Source organism: Ursus maritimus, unplaced genomic scaffold (genome assembly GCF_017311325.1).
Source record: "Ursus maritimus isolate PB19 unplaced genomic scaffold, ASM1731132v1 scaffold_14, whole genome shotgun sequence".
NCBI classification, from domain to species: Eukaryota; Metazoa; Chordata; class Mammalia; order Carnivora; family Ursidae; genus Ursus; species Ursus maritimus.
In genome coordinates, this window is record NW_024423786.1 from 4,746,563 (window position 1) to 4,757,526 (window position 10,964).

General features: G+C 50.0%; 1 long non-coding RNA gene across 2 annotated transcripts; it reads left to right on the top strand.

The window, feature by feature from the left end:
- Nucleotides 1–4,474: 4,474 nt before the first annotated feature.
- On the top strand, nt 4,475–6,861 carry LOC121102384. Of its 2 annotated transcripts, XR_005834477.1 has the most exons (3): nt 4,475–4,620; nt 5,226–5,322; nt 6,314–6,861. It is a non-coding gene; the product is annotated as an uncharacterized LOC121102384 (long non-coding RNA). The 2 variants fall into 2 exon arrangements; XR_005834476.1 differs by having other exon boundaries at nt 5,226–6,861.
- Nucleotides 6,862–10,964: the final 4,103 nt, after the last annotated feature.

Genomic DNA, 10,964 nt, shown 5'->3' on the forward strand with positions numbered 1-10,964 from the left:
GTTAAGGGGTGTTCCTTGTGTGAATTCGGAGTACCTGAGCTTTAGGGGACTCCATCAGAGGGAGTTAAAGGAGGTATCCCTCCAGTCTTGCTGACCTCCCTCTGGACTTCAGAGCCTCCATGCCAGCCCCCCCCTCCAGCTTCTGCCTTGTCCCTGGCTGGGTACTCAACCATCATCCCCCACCCCAATCACTTGTCTGCCTTCTTCGGGTGACAGCAGCCCTGGGAGTCAGACTTGGCTCCAAATCTGGGCTCCACTGCTCTCCTGAGTTGCTTTGGGACATTTTTGAAAACCTCACTGAAACTCAGCTTTCTCATCTGCAAAATGGGCATCAGATGACCGAGATCGCTGTTGAGGTTCACTCGGAGTAAAAATCAAAGCTCTTACAAAGATGGCAAAGGTTGGATAATCTGGCCCCTGTTCCCTCTATCAGCACCCTCTCGCTCATTTTCCTCTAACTTCGTGGGCCTCCTTGCTCTTCCAGGCGAGCTGTTTCCTCGGGGCTCTTGCATATGCCATTCCCTCAACCGGAAGTGCTCTCCCCCAAGACAGCCACATGGCGCTCTCCCTCACCTCCTTCCTGTCTTTGCTGCAACTCACCTTCTCCCTATCTGCCAGGTCTGTCTAGAGAATGCAGCCCCCACTCTGCGGCACTCTCCAGCCTGCTTCCCTGCTTGATTTTTCTCCTCATTACTTAGCACTGTATAATTTACTCCATAGTTCATCATATTCACACGTCGTCAAAAGCAAGAGGAGCCATTAGTTTTGTACCACAAAGGAGAAAAAAATATCACCAGTTAAACTGTAGAACGACACGAAGACACCGTTGAAGGTAGGATACACCCTGATTTCAGACATGTTAAACGTGAGGAAAAAATCCACACCAGAGAATCGATGAAATATGATGTATTTTACTTATTTATGTGGTTTCTTTTCTGTTCTCCCCACTGAATGGCAGCCCCAGAGGACGGGATCTTTGCCTGTTTTGTTCAGTGCTGGGTTCTTGGCACACAGGACGCTGCCTGGCACATGGGAGTTGCTCGCGCAATATTGTTCTACGTTGAATGCTTTCTCTTCACCCCCTAGAAAGTGCAAAACCTAGAATTGCCTTAATACTGCCCAAATGGGCTGTATGAGTACCCAACGTGAGATGCGACATGTCAAAAAAGGGGTCAGGTGGGAAAGCAGCCCCCTGGATAGTGGGAGGGAGGGAGCTCCATGCGCCATCTAGCAGCTGGCATGTCCTAAATGCTCACTAAATATTCACTGGTTGTGTGATTAGATGGTCTGAGATGTCTTGGATCCCAGACTAAAGACGGGTGATGGGCCACTGAGAGCGTGGAAGCAAAGGGCTTGCCTCTGCAGGAACTCATTGCTACAGTGTGAATGGCACCCCCTGGGGATGGGGAGCACACTGCTTGAATGGCCAAACGCAGCTACCCTGGCTTCATGCCTCCATGTCCCCAGGACGGGACCCAGTGAGAGAGGGGTGTGAACAAGTGAACGTCGTGACTCATGGGACATGTCACAGGTTGGGGAGTGGCAATCCATCCCATCCTCACATTTATGCAGGCCAAAAGAATTGTAAGTTGTACTGCGCTGCTGCCACACGATGGCGCCACACCAGCCACGGACTGAAGTGGCCTCTGTCCTGCCCTCCTTGGTCTTGAATTCTGAGAGCTGAATTTTGCAAGGTCTGCAGCAACACTTCCCTCACACACTCCTTGTTGCGTTATTCAAAGCCTTCATTTGTTGATTTGTACCATTTAAAATATACCACTTTGTAACACCAGTCCTTCATTATTGGGGCTATCAGGACCCCCGAACATGGAAATGGCTGAGTCTCTTGGCTCTGAGAGGCCCCAGAGATTTACTTTCGTTGACCCAGAAGAAGCAGCATCTCCTCCCCCCATCCGCCCATCCCCGGACACTTCCACGTGCACGTGCACGAAGCAAATACTCCCCAGCGCATACCCTAGGAAAGGCCTTGTGCTGGGAACCAGATGTCAGAGATGGACCAGATGGGCTCCCCAACACCTAGAGGCCGGGGGTGCCCAGGGGAGGCGTCCCGGAGCAGATGATGTTTGAGCTGAGTCTTGACCTTTATTAGGTCGAGAGTGTGGACACAAACGTGAAATTATTAATTACCCACCTAAATCTTTGTCTCATTAGCTGAACTACCGAGCTCCTTGTGGTCAGGAAACACATTTTATCCATTTTTCTGCCCTTGTATTTAACATAGGAACTGGAAAGTGAATTAACTATCCAAAGCCCTGCCTGACATGTAGTAAAGACTATGTAAGAGTTAGCCACTGTTATGGTCATGTTGTCATGCTGTAATTAATCAGACTCAACATACGCAGAATGAGTGAGTGGTGTGGTAGGAACAGGCTCAGATCAGAGATCTAAGGCTTGGATTTGAGTCCAGGATGTGCCCCTATCTAGCTCTGGTCCTCAATTCAACATCTCTAAAGTGGGAATACTAAAACCTTTCAGGCTTGGTGTTTGATGGTGAAATGAAATTTGAGAACATGGACAGAAAGCAACCAGCATGTACAAGATGCTCCATGCTAATTCTGTTCACCCTTCTCGTGTTATGGCTCCCCGGCACCTAGCACAGGACTGGGCCTGTGTATGGGCTCAATAAGTATTTATTAATGGATTGATACGTAATAGTCTCATTGCTTTAAGAATATTAGTCATGAGGGGCACCTGGGTGGCTCAGTTGGTTAAGTGTCTGCATTCGGCTCAGGTCATGATCCCAGGGTCCTGGGATCTAGTCCCACGTCTGGCTCCTTGCTCAGCAGGAAGTCTGCTTCTCCCTCTGCCCCTCCCCCCAGGTGCTCATGCTCTCTCTCAAATAAATAAATAAAATCTTTAAAAAAAAGAGTATTAGTCACGAGACACGTTCAGTGTCTCAAACTCTTAAGCAGGAATGGGAAGTATCTGACATGGAATCTCTGCTCACCGCTCATCACCCACGGCAGCCGTTACTAATCAGTCATGAGATGCTACCAGTCAGGATTGGCCAGTTAGGGTCATGTATCATTGGCAAGGTGCCTCAGGTGAGGGCAGTCAACAGAAGTGAAGAGTTGGCCTTCCTGTTGGTCCAGGGGAAGAACAAACAGAAGCCTTCCTACAGCTCACGTTGGCTTATTGTCCAGAACTGGTTGTGAAAAAATAAACAGGCTTCTGTGTTGACTCGTTACATGAAGAGAAACCCAATTTCTTTATGATAAAGACCTCTCACACTAATGAGTCTCCCCAGAGCCTGTAAAAGTTGGGAATTGATTTGGTTTTTTGTTTCCTCTAAATTACCAGGAAGGCATTTTTTTTTTCCTTTAAGTGCCAGGAAGCATCATTCCATCTGAAAAAAAATCATCATCATGATGTCTCCCATTCCTGGATGGCTGACTCCCTTGCTCAGCTCCAGGAGGCACTGCCGCTCAGTTCTGGCTAGGGGCTGTGTGCGCATGAGTGTGCACACCCACAAACCACGGGCACACACACACCTGCCAGGGGCACAAACACCATGCTTGAAGGGGGCGTGTCCCCCACGCCTGGGGCTGCCGACAGAAGCCGTTCTGCAAAGGCTTGTTAATTCTTAGATGGCGGGGTGTGAATATCGTCTGACATTTCTAGCGCGTCTTCTCTGCGCTTGGTGTCGCCCACGCTGAACCATGCACCTGCAGAAGGGGACGCCAGCGGGCTTGTAGCAGATGTTGTGTGCCCTGGGAATGCTTAAATATGTACTCTAACGAAGGCGTTTGTTACCCAAACACAGGACCCGAGGGAGGAGGAGCTGGTGGGGGGGCATTGCTCCGGCTTCCCCAAGTCTATGTCTGGGTGACCTGGGTGGGTAGCCTGTTAAATCCCAGCCTTGGTAAAAACAAAAGGCTATTCTGGCTTTATTTTTTTAAAATAAGCTTAGGGAGATGTTAGAGTTTATTATATAGAAAAAAAACCCAAACGACACATGGACTGTGGAGTCAGAGAAACCTGATTTTGAGTCCCAACTCTACCATTTAACTTGCTGGGTAAGCTTAGGCCAGTTGCTTAGCCTCTCTGAGCCTCCTCACCGGATATCTTAGAGGTATTTGCTTCTCAGGACTGTGGTCAAGGCCTGCTAGGTTAGTGATTCATAAGCTGGAAGCAATGTTGGATATGTTTTCTTTATTTGAGCTTCTAAGTTAAGGGTGGCATGTCAGGGCAACTTTGTCCTGATATTAGAGATATTATGAACCTTTTCTAGTTGGCCCTGGTTCTCAGCTTCTTGTCCCCAACTCTCACAGTCCTGTGCATTGTGGGGGTGGTTCCACTAATACTCTCTCCTGCAGAGCCAGCCCGTTCCCAGGGATTGAGGGGAAAATGTATTATGTTGCTCAGTACTTTGCTGGTTGCAAGTGATGGAAAAGGAGAACTTACTGATTTGCGTAATGAGAAAGTTCAAGGGTCTATCTGACTTCCTGAGGTTAGACACAAGGCACAAACAGGCCATCTGAACTTGATTTTACTCTGTCTTTCTTCTCCACTTTCTCCAGGTTGGCTCCATTCTCAGGATTTTCTTCATGGCCACAAGATGGTTGCCAGCAACTTTGGTTCACACCCAGCCTGAAAAAGGTGAGTCTCTGTCCCAGCATTCTTAGCAAAATCTTGAGACTTACTTTGACCCAGCAGGGTGAGGAGACCATGAACCAGGCACCGTGGCCCAAGGAATGCATCACACTGACTGACTGACACTGGGCAGGGAGACTCAGCGTGCAAAGCTACCTCCCCAATAAAATGCAGGGTTCTTGCTTGCAAAGGAGCATGGGATGCTGGCAAGACAAACTGCTTCTACAAAAAGCTTCTACTGCCTGGGTCAGCCTAAAGCTGTGGTCCAAGGAGCCCAGCTTTGAGCCTTCTCAGTGGTGTGCTCCCCTGGGACCCAGTGTCCCTGCTCTGACCACAGGCCCATGACTCAGATAAGTGTTGGGAGAATGGAATTAAACCACCTGCTTGGGTGTTGTGAGCAATCAATGGGTCACAAAAGTAAATGCTTAGCTCATTGTGTGGAGGCAATGCTTTATGCCAAGGTCATTTCCATCTCCTGGATGCACGAAGAAAGAACGTTTCTGCCTCCCTGCAGGTAGACTGAGTTCTGGCCAGCGGACTGTGGGTGGGAATGGCATACATACACACATCCAGGCCTGGCTACTTTCCACACCGTCTCTCTTCCCTGGCAGGTGGAGGCAGAGCACTCTGAGAAACTGGAGCCACCCGGGCCCTAACGCCTCGGTCACTGTGTGGAGACAAGCCGCCCAGGAAGTCAGCTGGACCCAGGTACACCGGACTTCGTGAAAGCAACAGCTAAACCTTTGATATGTTAAGTCAGTGGTTCTCAAAGGGGGGCATTTCATAGAATGGAGACATTTTGGTTGTCGCGGGGAGAGGTGGGCTGGGGTGAGGAAACGGCATCTAGTGGGTGGAGGTCAGGGAGGGCACTAAACATCCTGTAATGGCCAGGGCAGCGCACAGCAGAGAATTACTTGGCCCAAAAGTCAACAGCACCAGGGTTAAGAAGCCCTGCTCTAAAATGTGAGGACCTTGAGAGAAAAGATTTGTTACGGCCCTGTTTAGAACCCTCCAACAGCTTCCATCACACCCAGGATCAGTTCTGGACCCCTCCCCTTGATCCACAAGGCCCTGCAGGACCAGGATCCTGCCCACCTCTCCGACCTCACATCCTGTCCTCTCCCCCTCCCTCCACTCGATGCCAAGCACCTTTGCCTTCATCTGACCTCTTTTAGACCTCAGGGCCTTTGTACCTGCTGTTCCCTCTATCTTAAGTGCATTTCCCCTGATCTTCTAATTATCCTGGTACAAGTTACATGTCGCCTGCTCAGAGACATCTTCCCTGATCACACAGTCAGTATTAGATCCCCTTCCACCACCTCATGGTTCTCCATCACCGCACCACATCGCCATTACCGGTGACCACGACAAGCCCGATCTACAACGCAGTAATGTGCTGGTTACCCGGGAGGGGAGGGATCGGTTTTCCCCGTGGAACGTGAGGACATGAGGAGAGCCCCACGCCTGTCATTTATTTCTGTCTCTCCGGCACCTGGCACAACAGCTAGCGCACATGCAAAGGTAAAAAATAAATGTGTTGAATGAATGAGTAGATGAGTAATGGGTAGAAAGAGCAGAGTCTTTGCAGTCAGCCATCCCTGGACTGAATTCTGGCTCCACCACCGGCTGTGAGTCATCTTCCCTCTCCAAGCCTCCATCTGCTCATCTGTAAAATGGACATAAGAATCCCATCTCCCAGGCTGCTATGAGGATGAAGGAGGACAGCATATGCAGAGCCGCCAGCATGATTCCCAGCACAGAACAGGCACTTGTAAGGTGTGCGGTAATATCAGATGCATGGATAAACACACTTGCCGGCGTGCTGTCATTTTGAGGATGAACACTGGGAAGGAAGGAAGGTAGGAAGGAAGGTGGAGTTGGGATGCCAGAGCCCAGTTTATCCAGCAGCTTCTACTTCTCTCTCTTTCTCAATGATCCTCTTCTGTACCCCACCCCCTCCTTTAAGACCATGACCCTAGTTCCCTCTGCCCAAAGTCATAGGACCCAGGCTGATGCCCAGTTTCCCTTCGGTCTGCCTCTCCCTTGCCCCAAGATCTAGGAGCAATGCAGCCATCACTAGGGTGCCTCTAGAGAGGGAGTCTGTGAGATTCACAGCCCCTCCCTGTGGGTGCCTCCCACTCCCTGCCTCTATCTGTGTCCATCTAGACCATGCAGGAAATGAAAGTAGGCAGCAGGTCGTTTGCAATAAAGAGCTCCGTGATACCCTGTGATGTCTGCAAAAAAGAATGCGACGCGGGGCCTCTTTCTTTCAAGTACAATCTCATAGCAAACTTGGGGCCATAACGGAACTTGGATTGTTTCTATCTCCAGATGCGTGAAGAGTGGGGATGGGAGGCAGGACGCAGAGAAGGGGGTGAACTAGGGGAGAGGTGGGTGCAGGAGCCCCATCTCGTAGGAGAGGCAGGAGTATGAGATTGGGAGCTCCCGCATGGTCTCAGTGCAGACACTGAACTCCCTGAGCCTCACTGCCCTCAGCTGTAAGATGAGACAGCAACAGGCCCTGCCAGGGAAGGTGACTGAAAATCAAATGAGGTAAAACTCGTACGGCCCCACTTGACAGTGGGCTGTCCCCGGTGACTTGCATCCAAAGAGTAGGTATGCAAAGGCTTCAAGAGGCCTTACTAGTAGAGAAACCTGCAAATCCGGCCGCAAGCCAGTTAATGTCAGTTACCAGGGGCTTCAGCAGAGTCACTGAGCAGCTTCGCGGGCTGGCCTCCCAGCAGCCTGAGCTGGATGCGGGCGTGCACGCAAACCAGCTTTCTCTTGTCCCGACTCTGCAGCCAGTCTCTCTGGCCACCCTCCTTTGGCACTTCTTAACAACGCCCCAGCCAGTTTACAGCCCCGGGCTCTCTGGGGCGGGATTTTAGGTTCTCTCGTCTCATCCAGCACTGTGGATCCACCAGCCACCCTTTTCCAGACTGGCCGTGGAGCCTGTTCTGGGTTGAAGTGTGTCCCTGCCATCAAATGATGTATTGAAGTCTTAACCCCACTATCCCCAAATGTGGCCTTATTTGTAAATGTGGTCATTAACACATGTAATTAGTTAAGATGAGGTCATACGGAGGAGGCTGGGCCCCTAATCCAATATGCCCAGCAGCCTTACAAGTCAGCCATGTGAAGACAGAGACATGGGGAGAAAGCCAAGCAAAGACAGAGGATTGGAGTGATGCATCCACAAGCCAAGGGACACCAAAGATTGCCAGCAAACCACCAGAAGCTAAGAAGAGGTTTGCCAGCAAACCACCAGAAGCTAAGAAGAGGTAAGGAATGACTCCCCAGTCATTCCTGGGAAACTAACACAAGGCCAGAAGGAAGGGTCTGCTTTTCCCCACTTCATGGCCTTCACCATCCTCTGAGGGTATCCCCACCCAAGCATTGCCAGGTCCCTGACTTACCTTCTGTGCCCCCTTCCCTGGAGCCCTCACTTGGCTTCAGGCTCCCCTGCTCCCTCCCAGCAGTGGGGCTGGTGTGGGGTAGGGTTGAACGTGGTAAGGGATCTTCCCCTGCTGTCCTCCTCAAAGCCACTGGTTGAGGTTGGGGGCAACACTCAGCCCCCGTGATGGGTGGTTTTCTCCAGGCTGTAGAATTCTTCGTACCTCTTGTGTTCAGCTGTGGCCTCAAGCACCAGTTTCCCAGGCGGCAGGACAAGCCCCACTCACCATCCCATTACTCCAGACTTGCAAGCTCAGGTAGGTTCTCCAGGCCACCGAATAATCCTTGTCCCACCCCAGCCTGTACCCTCAGTCCTTTCCTGGCATTCACTATCTCGGCCCCTTCCACTTACGGTGACCTAAAGACAGGTGCCTCCTGCAGAAATATTCTGGGGTCAGCTCTTAATATAACATTTTCTCCCTTCCTCAATAGAGTTAAATGAATGAATGAATAAATGAATGAATGGAAATCCACTGGGGGAGGACAGTGTGAGGTTCTGGAACTAGGCTGCCTGGGTTTGAATCCTGGGACCAAGACGAGCTGTGTGACCTTGGTCAAGTTACTTAACTTCTCTGTGTCTCAGTTTCCTCATCTACAAAATTAGGATAATAACAACACATACTCTTGAGGTCATTGTGAGGATTCAGTGTGATATTGCCAACAACTGATTTTGTGCCTGATGCCACTAAAGGTTAGCTTCTCTGTCATCCAGGGTCCAAGTCTCGGTATCTTTCTGCCTCGTCCTGTGTCTGTGCTTAGAACCTAATTTCCTTGGGTCCAACCTGATCTTTTTTCGCCCACTGGGTTTGGCTAGTTCATCCAGTGCTGAGTAATTTATTATCACAGGCAGTGCTCTGGAGACAGAACAAAGGTTAAGATGCTATGGGCTGGACGCATGGGGGAGAGACACATTTTTAGTTTGAGGAAACAGGATATGTGGGAAAATGGTACGCATGCCAAAAGGGGGCCTGGATGAAATTAAACCTCTTAACTGCCGATTAAAGCATTTCAGCAGCAACACAGGCTGCAGCCTGCAAGTAAGCTGCTCTGAGACCTCATGTTGGAAAAAATGACTCCAGGGCCCCCTTGAAAAATAAGAGCATGGCTGGGTGGCCATGTCCACAGAGAAATAGCTGCTGTGTGTTTCAGAAGCTCTCTTCTCCCCGCTCCCCCTTCTTTAAAACACCTAAGAGATTTGACAAAATCCACTAAGAGATGAGCTGGAAGAAGATAATTGTTCTCCCACCCAGTTCTACCCCCTGCGGATCCAGCAGGGGGACAAAATGGACCTCAGAACACTGCAAAATATGCAGCGTCATAACACAGACTGTCTTCAAGCGTGTGCCTTCCGCTGTGAGAAAACGGGCGCTGAGCAAAACTTCTGCATCCTGCACAGCGCCTATCAGCCGGCAAACCATTCCTGTGCTCTGGGTCTCAGACATCCTGTGGGCCCAGCTGGGTAAGAGCTGAGCACAGAGGGGTGAGGCGACGTTCTCGAGGCAGCTGAAGGGGTGCAGCTGGGACCAATCCCAGGCTCCTTGGAGGAAAACCTGTGCGCTCTTTCACCAGCCTAGAGTACCCCAGTCCACCTCTTTCTTCCAGAACGAACCCAGGTCTGTGGTCTGAGATCCGGTTGAAAAGATGGCACTCTAGGAGGAGAATGGCCTGGTAAAGAACATGGGGGCTATGGCCTCAATTTTTGTATTTGGTAGCAGAAGGCAATTCCAGATGGACCCAAACATTTGGAAAGCATCAAAGGAAGAATTTGAGGAAATAGGATATGTGAAAAATCACGGGTGTGCTTGGAGGGCATTCTGGTCCATCCAAGATGAAGCCTTCCCTGCTTCTCCAGACCTTGAGGTGTGTGAGGCTGGGGGGATTAAAGGAGATTCCTTGTTTTTTTCTTAGTAATTTCAATGGCTTGGAAGGTAATTAAAATCAGCTGGATGCCACTCGGGTGAGCACTTCTGGTACAGGTGATGGTATAAACCAGCCTAATGAGCCTGAAGATGACAGCAAAGCACCATGACAGGCATTACACAGAGAAAGCTCGACTCTTGAGGGCTTCTGGCCATCCATAAACAGTTAAGTTTCTTTCTAGCTGCCCAGGATCAGAACCCTCTGAATGACATCGTCGCCAGCAGCCAACTGGGCAAGGAACCTGAAGTTCATGGTTTCCAGTCTGTCTTTGTCTTCTCCTTCTCCCCTCTTGCTTTTATGTAATTCCTCTCGAGCCATTTTCAGATGGTTCCCCTCTTTACAAGGAAGTAGTGTGCAGAAAATTAACTCATCCTCTTTGAGTTATTCTTTGACTCCAGGCTCCAGCCCTAGGTAGCTGGGAAAGGCCCTTTGGCGCGTCACTTAACCTCTTGGGCCTTGTTTTTCTCCTCTGTAAAATGGGGATAATAGCTCCCACCTCTGGGATTATTCCAAGGATTAGGCCAGATAGATAACCCATGAAAAGAGGTACACACATGCCTGACATTTACTAGAGCTGCTGCTAAACTCATCATTTCTATTAGTTTCCTAGGGTAACTGTTGTCGAAAACTGACCTCTGTGCCTCAGAGCCAAAATATAACGCACGAAGACAGAAGTTTGGGGTAAAGAGGAACAACAGCTTTATTGCTTTGCCAGGCAAAGGAGGCTGCAGCAGGCTAAGGCCTTCAAAACTGTAAGCCCTCCCGAAGGTCAGGGCTGGGGTGTTTTCTTGGGAAATCAGGATCTAGCTGGCTTTGACAGAAATTGTGTACGTGCTGCCGGCCTCATTTGTCATGTCTTTGGGGTGATCCGGGGTTCCTGAAAAAAAAAGCTAAGAAGGGAGGTGGGGAGGTTTGGGGAAGAGAAGAAAAAGTTGCATAGTTTAGAATTGAGCCTCGCTGAAGCATTAGTGCAGCCA